Here is a 12015-nt window from a genome sequence, read left to right as displayed (position 1 = left end):
TTGGAACCAGTAACCCTCCGACCCCCAGCTGAAATCAACAACTGGCATGGGTTGGCACACATTGTTGTTGTGGGTGTCAGTCACTTGGTACTGGTGACCAAGTAGGTGTTGCTCAGGGGGACATCAGTTTTACAGTCACCATAGTGACACTGGCACGTGTGTCCCTGTAGGCCTCTGCCTGAAAACTATTTATTAATGGCAGCGGCCTGCACGTATCCATATTAAGGGGACAGGCAGTAAGGGTGGCAAGGTCAATGCCCCCCTCTGAAACTAAAACAGCCTCGGTAGTCTCTCTGACTGAACCAGCCCCCACTACACTTCCTAAAGTGAGCCCAGCTACACCCCTGGATTGGCTATTGTTACCTGACCCACCACTTCTGCTCTTACTAGGGGCACTAGTGGTAGAGGTGGAGGTTGTAGTGGCGGGTGGCTTGGTGCCTTTCTCAGGGCAGGAGCTATCTCCTGGCCTATGGCCTTTGTTTTTGCAGACAAAGCACCAAGGCTTTTTGTTATGGAAAGAAGAGGGAGAGGTTTTCGACCCACCCCAGAGGACTTTTGTGGGCCTGGTAAAGTCTCTTTAGATTTGGTTTCGTCCCCACCCTTGTCCCAGGACTTACCTGCTTCATTCTTCTTGTCTTTGTGACCCCCTGTGTGAGCTTTTCTGCACACCCTTGTTATGACCCATTTGCCTGCCTTCTTTCCCAATCCTTGGGGAGAAGTCAGATCTGAGTCTACCAAGTATTAGTGCAACAAATCAGACACACAATTGTTAAGTATATGCTCTCTCAGAATGAGATTGTAAATGCCCTCATAATCATTGACTTTGCTACCATGTAACCAGCCTTCCAAAGCCTTCACAGAGCAATCCACAAAATCAACCCAATCCTGGGAGGACTCTTCCCTGATCTCCCTGAACTTTATCCTGTATTGTTCAGTGGAATGACCAAACCCGTCCAAAAGAGCAGACTTCAACACAGTGTAATTATCAGCATCTTCCTCTCTGACAGTAAGGAGTCTATCCCTTACCTTGTCAGAGAAGGAGAGCCAAAGGATAGCAGCCCACTGTCTCTGGGGGACCCTCTGTACCTTTCAGGCCCTCTCCAGAGCAGAGAACCACTTGTGAATGTCATCCACCACCTTGTAGGGAGAAACAACTTTACTTAGGTTTCTGGAATCAAAAGAGTCCTCCCTGACGCTAGGCTTCCTGAAACCAAAGTTGCTGCTGCCACCATGGGGTGCTAACCCCAACCCCTGCCTCTCTTTCGCGACTGCCAAGGCCTCCCTGTCTAGGCTAGCTGTTGCTTCTGCAGCCTCAGCTTGGCTTCCTCCAGTCTCAGTTGCTTGAGTTCCCTATCTAGGGAATCGTTCCCTGGAGTTGTGCAGTGGGTCCAGTCAGATACTGAGAAGATGTGAGAGTGGGCAGTGGAGGATCTATTCCTATTCTAGGACACCCTCCGAACCAGCCCTATAGTGACAAAGGTGGACCTACTGTTATGGCCCCCTTTACACTACTGACAGTGCTCCTAGAAGCACTGTGGGTGCACCTAGGCTTTGCCTGATCCTCCCTGTGTATGTCCTGACCCACCTCAGTGGCTAAATTCTCTTTTTCTAGCACTGGGGGCGTGATTAGAGTCTACTACATTCCCCTCCTCTTCCTGACTACCAGCATGATCCTGGTCATCCTGGAGGAGCAGGCCTAGAAGTAGTCTTGTTGGGATTTCTCCCAGCCTCCAGCTTTCTTTCTGCACACACCTCCCTAAGCTCTTGGAAGGTCATTTCCGCATAAGGAGACTCCATGACCTGAGTTGTGTGCTCTGCTGAATATGTCAGCTAGCTACAGTGGTGTAGGAATCCTAATTACTCTAAGTCCCCAAAAAGAATTCCACCAAAAATGTTGCGCAAATCCTGCAGTATTCGAATACTATGTTCCAAGCTCACTCTGTCCAATTCGAGAAGCTCCTGCAAACTGTTCTAGACACTATGGCCCTCATTATGACTTTGGCTGTCTTTTCCAAAGACCGCTAAAGCCGCGGGTGCCAGAAGACTGCAGGTGCTGGCGGTCTTCTGCCCACCATATTACAAGTACTGCAGGATTTCCGCCTCATTGTTGGCGGAAATCCTGCAGTAGTCGTGCTGGCAGGCGGAGGTGAATGGCCGCTTTCACCACTGGCCCCACCCCGCCAGAAGGACTCCGCCTGCCATATTATGAGCAGTATTATGGCGTGGCGGTGTCCTGATGGCGGGGTGCTGCCTGTGGTGGATTCACCTGTTCCCGTTCCGTGACAGACGACCTCCTCGCCTGACAAAGTAAGTCGGGCGTCCAGCAGGGGAAGGCGGTGGGGGGTGTTGCGTGTGTGAGTGGGTGTTGTCTGCGTGTGTGAATGTAAGTGTGTATGCATGTTGGTATGTGTGTTTGTATGCATGTGTGTATGCGTGTATGAATGTTGAAGTGAATGCGTGTATGAATGTTAAAGTGAATGTGTATGGAAGCATGTGTGTGAATGCGTGTATGTCAGTGTTGGTGAATGAGTGCATGCGGGATGTGTGTGGGTGTCTGTGTGCTTGTGCATGTATGCTGGGGGAGGGGGTGCTGTACCTGAAAGGGGAGGGTGGGGGGCCCTGGTATGGAGTGGGGTTGGGGGGATATTGTGCTTGTTGGTGGGGGGGTTGTCTGCCGGTGACAGGGAAGAAGTTACCTGTCACCGGTAGCCTTTCCGCCTGAGTTTTGGTGGTGGTGTTACTGCCGCAGAAACCCTGGTGGTAAGCAGGCTCAAAATACTGCCAGCAGTCTTCATTGGACCATCGGGTCGGAGATGCTCATCTGCGGCCCGGAGGGTCCAACAGCCCTGGCTGTATGAGCGGGGATGTGGCAGGTTGGCAGAGGCCAACCTGCCAAACGCATAATGTGGTGGTTTTCACTGCCAGTCTGTTGACGGTGAAACCGCCACCGTGGCCCTGGCGGTCTTCTGACCACCAGGGTCATAATGAGGGCCTAAGTTATTATTTCCTATGTGGAAAAACATTGTTGCACATTGGAAACCTGTAGTGTTACTTGCTAAATCAGGAACCTAGGGCCAGATGTAGCAAGGCATTAGCGCCTCGCAAACGGCGAAAAACGCCGTTTGCGAGGCGCTAATGCCCTCACGCGATGCAGAAACACATATTGCGAGTCGGTACTGACTTGCAAAATGTGTTTCAGACTCGCAAATAGGAAGGGGTGTTCCCTTCCTATTTGCGAGTCGCACCGCGATGTAGAGTTGATTTGTGACCGCGAAAGCGGTCGCAAATCAACTCGCAGTTACCATCCACTTGAAGTGGATGGTAACTCATTCGCAAACAGGAAGGGGTCCCCATGGGACCCCTTCCCCTTTGTGAATGCTCACAATAATATTTTTTCAGAGCAAGCAGTGGTCCTATGGACCACTGCCTACTCTGAAAAAAACCGAAACTAAAAGGTTTCTGTATTTTTTCTATTTGCAGCTCGTTTTCCATTAAGGAAAACGGTCTGCAAAGAGAAAAAAAAAACTGCTTTATTGAAAAGCAGTCACGGACATGGTGGTCTGCTGTCTCCAGCAGGCCCCCATCCCCGTGAGTGCCTAGACTCGCTATGGGGTCGCAAACTGCGACCCACCTCATAAATATTTATGAGGTGGGTCTTTGCGACCCCATAGCGAGTCACAGAAGGTGTCTGAGACACCTTTCTGCATTTCCTTTTGCGAGGTGCAAATTGCGAGTCGCTGGGACTCGCAATTTGCACCTCGCAAAAGGAAACCTTACGACATCTGGCCCATATTTCTGACTGTGTACATTAAATCATGTTTAATATTGCCATATATTGATCATATATGTAACTATGGAGATTGTCTGTACCATTGTGTTACACCTCCCAGTGTCAGAATGTTTTTTGATCTATCAGGACTTTGCTGTCAATTAATTAATGGGAATGCTGTTTTACACAGAGCATATAGCAACAGTGTCCTGTTTATCAACAGTCAGACCACAGTAAAATTGAAACCCTTGGGGTCTAAAAGGACAACACGGAAAATCGGGCGGGTGGAATTTCCTACAGGAATGGTTCAACATGAAAAACGCTTTATTTAATAATGTGTAGGTAAATATTTTTAACTGATGGTGTGAAGCAATTATGAAGGTAATAATGATGTATGACATTATGCGTTTTGAATCATTTGTAAAGCAGAGAAAACAGGCTACGTTATTCAACCCAAAGAATATTCGGATGTAACCATTCTCCAGGCTAAGACAATGGACACCTCATGCTGGGAAAGCCAGGACTCATCCAGACCACCCTCAACCACTTTTGCTACAGCATGTGAGAACAAGAGCAGTGGTCCCTCGGAAACCCACTTGCCAACAAAATCTGAAGCAGTAAGTATAAGGTCAAGTAGAGAATGCTCACCATATACATTAGCCTTCAAAACATTATTTAGCAATCACACTTGGGCATGCTATGTACGCGTGAAATACTTTTTATTTCTTCCTCTACTAATATAAGTTTTCTTTAGCTGTGCCTTTACACTACCCCAGTGAAGGTCATTTGATGTGTGTCCATAGGTCTAATTTTAAACTTCACAGTGATGATTTTCCATTTTTCATCGTGGCTATTTTCAGGACCTGTTTTTCTCACCCCTTCTGGCACTGTTGCATTTTTAGCCTTGAGCCAACAGTATCAGCTCTGGCCCCAAACATATAATTTGTAACTTTTGTAAGCAGGCTGTAATCCAAGCATGCCCACAATACACACAACTTCAGGTGCAGAGGATTTCACACTTATTTAAGTAGGATTCTATTTATTTCGCTTCCAAGGCATCCCTACAACAACTTAACCCCACTGCAACATAAGCAGCTGAGAGAAAATGTAAATCCTGTATACCATTATGCCTCAATAAGTCCACATCATTGCAAGCCTGTCCTCCTTGCTTTTTGCATCGGTTCAAACCCTCACATGCTCTTTATACTCTTCGCCTGTGGTAGGTATATCTTTGCACACAGTATGTGCTCAGACAGTACATCTGCACTATACAGCACTGCAGGTGTAAACATTAAGGGCTGTACTCGCCTCATTTTTGTATTAATTGTTGTGTGTTTCTAATGCCAATATTTTATCTCCTCCCTGATTTTGGTTGCTATTAATAAGTGGGAAGGTGAATACAGTTGAAAAGGCTGAGTCACCCCTACCAATCTTGGCAGCTCTTTCTGTCAAAAATGCCAAAAAAGGCAATTGGTGGGGAAATCGCATCTCCATTTGGCTGCAAAAAGCTTAAGCAACGGATTGCCAAAGTTATTTGAAATGCTATGACTTGTTTGGCCAGCCGAAGGTAAGTAACCTGTTCATTAGTCCTATTCGTAGTAATGAACGGGTTACTTACCTTCTGTAACACATTATCTGGTAGAGACAAACCCTAGCTGAAGATTCCTTACCTTTGAATGTCCCAGGTATCAGACTGGTTCCGGAAGATTTTGCGTGAGCAGTACGCCTGCATGCCGGTAGGTGGCGTTAATCACCTCCAGGCAGCGATGTCTGAACTGGAAGTGACATTGTGGTCACCTTTATATGCGCCACCTTGGCGCGCAGACGTCAGTTATTTGTCCATGACTTTCCAAACCAGGAGCACGGAGCCATGAAGTGCACTGACACTAGTGTGTCCAAATCAGTGCCCTGAAAGGGAGTATCCTTAGCCCTAGAAATCTGTCCACAGACTGGGGCTGGTGGGTGGGTCGGTAAGGAATATGCAGCTAAGCATTGTCTCTACCAGATAAAGCATTACCAAAGGTAAGTAACTTGTTCATCAGATAGAGACATCTAGCTGCAGATTCCTTAACTTTTAATAGATACCCAAGTAATACCATCCCTGGTGAAGGGCTGGTAAACTAGAATGTCCTGCAGGACCGAACTGGCACAATGCCCGACCCTGTGGACCTGACTGTCCAGGCAGTAGTGTTTGGTCAACGTGTACATGGATGCCAACATTGCTGCCTGGCAGATGTCTAGGACTGGGACTCCACGTGCTAACGCAGTGGTCGCAGCTTTGGTGGAATGAGCCTGCAGGCCCTCAGGGGCTTGCTTCTTGGCCAGTGCGTAGCAGATTTTGATGCAGAGGATGATCCATTGGGGGATGGTTCCCTTATGCACCGCCCAACCTTTCTTAGCCCCAACATAGCCCACAAAGAGTTGGTCATCCACCCAAGATGCTTTTGTGTGGTCAAGGTAGAATGACAATGCTTTTTTTGAGTCCAGATGGTGGAGTTGCATCTTTGGAGGGATATGAAGGAGCATAGAAAGTGGGGAAGGTGACAGATTGGCCCACATGGAATTGTGTCATCATTTGTGGGAGGAAAGAGGCCGTAGTGTGAAGCACGTGTTTGTCTGGAAAAACAGACAAGTAGGGATACTTGGTTGACAAAGCCTGCAGCTCACTTACCTTTCTGGTGGTTGTTAATGCCTCTTGTGAGCAGCCGTAGGGGACAATTGTGCAATAGCTGAAAGGGAGCACACATCAGAAAAGTGGGGACAACATTAAGGTCCCACTGAGGCATCATAAAAGGTGAAGGGGGAATGTAGGAAAGAGCCCTCTTTCTTGGCATGGTTACACCCATTTTCTGCCTGTTGTCAGTGTGTTTGACTGTGTTCACTGGGATCCTGCTAACCAGGACCCCAGTGATTATGCTCTCTCCCTTCTAGCTTGGTAACTGTACCTTTTTCTTCCCACAATTGGCATACTGGTCCCCCCATGTAAATCCCTAGTATATATTTACTAGGTACCCAGGGCATTGGGATACCAGGGGATACCAATGGGCTGCAGCAGAATGCCATTTGTGGAGATGATGGCAGATTCTGCCACCAACTCGATGCCCATGATCTTGTAGGGCAAAATTAGGAGGGCTAGGAGGCTGCATCTGCCAGGGGCTTGATTGTTGCAGCAGACCTCTGGCTACCTTACCCTCATGGCTGGTATGCACCGTGCTCACGCGTAGCTTGGGAGCTTATGCAGGATGGTGGCTGGCATAGGGTTGGCACGGTGAAACGCCCCTCCTGTGTCCATGAAAGGGGCGAAAGGCAGGATGGGGACGTGTGGCAACTTAGAAGCCCAAGAACTTGGCCATAACCGTGATTCCTTAAAGTGCTCCAGTGCCAAGTCTGCCTTCAATCCGAAGAGACGTGTGTCTATGAGATTAGTCTGGACATACCCCAAAAAGCCAGAAGTCCTCAGCCAGGCGTGGCGTCAGAGCGCCACCATTGATGAAACTGCTCTGCCCAGCGAGTTGGTTGTGTCTAAACCATACCTAATGGTGAACTTGGCTGTGTCTGTCCCACACTTGACAGCCTGGGCTAGAGTTTCTGGGGGCCTCCTCCGGGACCTGCGGCAGCACCTGCGCAACCGTGTCCCACAATGTGTGGGATCAGCCGCCCTGTAAGCATGCAGTGTTCACTAACCGCAATGTAAAGCTGATGGAAGAAAACATTTTCTTTCCTAAGGTATTTAGCCTCTTGGATTCCCTGTCCGGGGGACCGTCAGGGAATGCGCCATGGGCAGTAGAGGCTTGGACAACCAAACTGTCAGGAGTGGGGTGTTGGGTGAAGCAAGGTGGGTCCCCTGGGGTGGGGCAATGCTGGCAGTCAATTGTCCTGTTCATAGGAGCCCTTGTGCTGGGCTTGGGTCAGGGTCCCAGAAGGGCATCAGTAAGTGCTTTGTTAAAAAGGAGCAGGGGTTTGGATGAGAAAGCTCCCAGCTGAAGCACTTCCGTCACGATGTTCGTTTTGAATGCCACCGAGGGCAGGTTGAGGTCCAGGACCTCATCTGTCCTCTTCACCCCCATAGCATATGATGCTCCCTTCTCCATAGCCACAGTAGGGGAGAAAGCAGATCACTATCTGGAAAGGTAGCCAGTCCTCTGGCTGTGATGCTATTTAGATTTGACCATCATTTGACCATCGACTCCATTTTGTGCGAGTGACTCAATTTTGTGCCCTGCTGCAGTTGCAGGGCAGCGCAGGTGTTTTCCTTTAAAAACTTGCTTTTCTCCTCACTAGCGAAGAGTCGGACAGTGCTGGAACATATGCGGGATGCAGACATGAAAAGTGTTCACAAGGCTGAGACTGTTTTTACCAGAGGAATGTACGAATCTGCCTCGGAAAAAACATTGGGAGCCTGGCCAGCTCCTATGGGTGTTTTCAATGCAGATGAAGTACAGCCAGCATTTAATTTTTATAACTGAGCGGAGGGGTTACTAGAACCTTCTTCTTGAGGTGTTTTAAGGTATAAAAGACAGCAAGACTTGGCACTCAGGTAGGAGCTCGCCTGCGGAGCAGAGGCACTGCCCAGGATCTGATTTGTGATCCTGATCAGGTCTCCTTCCTGACTGATTTGAGGGCTCCCTCAGTCGCGCTGGTGAGGATGATGAATTCAACTCAATAGGTGAAGTATTTTAAATCTTGAATATTTAGCTCATGTATACATGCTCTGTAAGTGCATCGCAAATTTTATTTTAAGTCCTGACCACCTGATGTATGCATTTATCTTTGTATTTACGCATGTTCTGCTGCATTTGAGTTATATGCTTATTCTCATATATTTGTATGGCTTTTATTTGTTATTTGGGAAGTGTCTTAATAAATTCATTATTTAGACTAATGCTGAATTCTTTTGGCATTGTTTCCTCTTAGTTTAAGTGAAAGCAATACACTGGCATCTCCCAGTTCCTCACACCAGTCCATGGATTCTTGGCGTTCCAAGTGGCATTTTATGGGTCCAGTGACCACTCCCATTCTCCCCCAAGGTCTAGCCCTTCAGAATAGAGCTAAGGGGCCGATCTAGGACACATGGGTTTTGTTGGCACCGGAATCTGCATCGGTTGACTCCGTTCCTGCTCCATGTCGGATTCAGGGAGACAAATGGGGACGCACCCCTGATGGGCACCAGCGGCACAGGGAGCATCGGTGTTGGGGAAGGTTGCAGTGGCTCGACCGGCATCTGTCTGAGCTGTGATCAAATCCACAGGAGCTGAAGCTGCTGGCGCAGAACACAATGGGTTTCCCTCCGATCCCACAGGGCCCGAAGGTGCTCCAGAGGGGTTGGCCCACATGGCCTCATGAAACTCTTGTATCTGAGCGGAGTTGCTCCGGCTCCTGGAAAAGTGGGGAGGCGGAAAGTCAAACCTGGTGTCGGATCTGCACAACTGCGCCTCGAATGCCGATAGTCCCTCGTTGCATCTGTTAACCGATGAAGAGAAGTCGAAGCACACTTAGACTTCTTCTGCTTCTTATGCCTCTATCCCGAATGTTCTGACGACTTGGAGGGGGACGAAGAGTACTTGGGGCTCCTGCAGTGATCCCGCAACCTTCCTCTCGATAGGGACCGAGACCTCCTAGAAGTCGTGTGATGCGGTGTTGCCTGCCAGACTGCTAGCAGCTTCAGGGACTGCTCCCTCAAAGCCTTTGGTGCTGTGGTCTGGCAGTCTGAGCACGACTTGGAGTCGTGGTTGTGCTCAAGACACTACAAACAGACCAAATGGGGGTCCGTACCTGACATTGCACGGTGACAGGCGCCATATGGTTTAAAACCTGTCTTCCTCTAAGACATCCTCGATATACCAGGAGGCAAATTTTACAAAACATTGAGAAAAGCCTGTCAAAAAAAACAGAGGGGTAGCTTTTCTCCGGATCAGTCCTAACTGGTGTGGAAAGAAAAGAACTGACGTCAGCGTGCCGAGGAGGTGCTATCTAGGTGACCATGATGTCACTTTCAGCGCAGATGTAGACGAGCAGAGCCTATCAATTCCACCAACCGGCGCGCAGGGGTACTGCTCACGCAAAAATCTTCAAATTCAGAGGTAAGGAATCTGCAGCTAGATGTCTCCATCAGACTGTGCTGTTTCAGCTCAATATTTTTCTGCAGTTTTATGGCTCTGAAGACATTTTTCTAAAGGACAGCAGCCTATGACCTCCTTTGTTTTTTGTGCTTTTCCACTTTTATGCTTTGTTCACTTTGTGTTTTTGAGGTCTTCTTTACCTTTGTCAACTATCCCTCGTGCCAGTGTTGTGAAACCCCCCCACAACTATGACAGGATGCCTTCCACCTTGTTATGCTTATGAATTCTGAAACACTGGTATTACTGTGTAGAAGTTAAAAGAATGTGCAAGAAATTGGAGTATTAGTTGAGGGGAGTGCAGACCCACCAATCACAATCCTTGTCAGGGTAAGTCACTAAATAAACTTCTGCTTAACCCTCTGGTAGCTTGGCACAAGCGGTCAGGCGGAAATTAGAGGCACCTAAACATTAATAAAGTGAAAACAGAAGAAAAATCTGAAACCAATTTAGGGAAATAGAATAAATAAAATGACAGCAAAACTACAAACAACCTGCTGGAGATGCAAATTTCGAAAGTTTAAGGTTCAAAATAGCACCAAAAATCATAAAGCACCAATCAGGATCATTTGGTTGCTGTTGAATGGTACAAGGCCAAGGTTTAAGGCGGACAGCGATAAAGTGTGATTTGAAATCTGGAACCAGGTGAAAAGTTTTCACCTTCTGATGGGAATGTAAGTCAGAAATCCTCATTGGAAAACCATTGGACGAGGTCTTGGTGAAGCTGCTGACTTTTGGTGGCACAGCTCCAAGGAGGCGAAATTTGAATTTCACTTCCAGAGAAGGTACTTTGCCGGCCAGATAGTTTTCACGTCATCGCCTGGTTAAGATTTCTACCTTCAGACTAAGGGCCTGATTTAGATATTGGTGGTAACGGTCCTACTGTCGATTTTGCGATGGAAAACCCATCCACCTTCTAAGCAGTCTGCCTGCCCGATTTATATTTTGGTGGTCCCATAGCCAATAACCTTCCCGAGGCCATCGCTGATTCCACCGTAACCTCTCAACTGTGTTGACGGCACTATAGAAGAAAGCAGCCGACAGTGGGATTCCAGCTACCCTACATGCCAAGCAGATTTGGATGTGCCTTCCCGCCAAGCCAACTGTGGAGGTGCTAGCTACACACCTGAGTTGGTGGATTGGGGTGAAATGAGCTAAAAACCTACAATTTTTCCCAATTCCACTTCCGTTTTCGACTGGACAGGACTGGAAAAGACCTTCAGTCGTTGCTGGCACTGGACCACGGAAAATAAACAACCTCCCCCTGTCGTCGGACTCTAAGGCAGGGAATCCGCATTGGCAGTCTACGTTGTGTGGTCACTGCACATGTGCTTGGGACCACTGCAATCATATACATGTCACAGTAATTCTTTAAGTTACTGTGACATGCAGATGTTGGTAATACAATTGTGTCGGACATGGAAGGGGACACACTAGTACAAGGCACGTATCGCACACATACACATATGTCATTTTGGTGTCAGTATTCATTGCCAAATGAATGCTGGCACCACAATGGCGTAACATTCACACTTGTCAGCTCTGTCGATGTGTGCACATGTCAAGGGGATCTGTTCCAGTGATGTTGTGCTTCCAGCCATGTATGTGAGTCAGTACATGTATATGTGTGTGCGATTGGTTTTGCTGGTTGATGTGGAGCGAGTTGGAGTGGGTGATGTGGTTGTGTCAGATTGTGTGCCACTTGCATATGGGTCTGATGTTGTGCATGTTTGGTTGTGTGTTGTGTTGCTGTGTAACATTCAAGTCTCGTTGTGTGGTGTTTGTTGTCATGATGTGTGTAGTTATTTTTTGTGAGTGTGTTTCTGTAGATCAGTGTGTAGTTTTGTTGGTTGTTGTGGTTGTGTCATGTTTGGGTGGATTGTCAATTATGTGTGTATGTAGTGTCATGGATGTATGGCAATGTGTGTTTTCAGCATGCATGTGTTTTGTTGTGGTGGAATGTCACTGGATAATAGTGTGTATGTGGTATGTTGTCTAGTACAGTGTGTGTATGTGACTTACCTCTCGCTTCCATAGCCACTACCATTGTATGATGTCCATTGGGTCCCATAACGGCCTCCTTCCATCAGCAATCCGCTGCCAGTACACTAACTGCAGGTCTGTAACATT

The sequence above is a fragment of the Pleurodeles waltl genome, chromosome 3_1 (genome assembly GCF_031143425.1).
Source record: "Pleurodeles waltl isolate 20211129_DDA chromosome 3_1, aPleWal1.hap1.20221129, whole genome shotgun sequence".
Classification (NCBI taxonomy): domain Eukaryota; kingdom Metazoa; phylum Chordata; class Amphibia; order Caudata; family Salamandridae; genus Pleurodeles; species Pleurodeles waltl.
The sequence above is the reverse complement of the archived record's forward strand: the minus strand, read 5'-3'. Positions refer to the sequence as shown.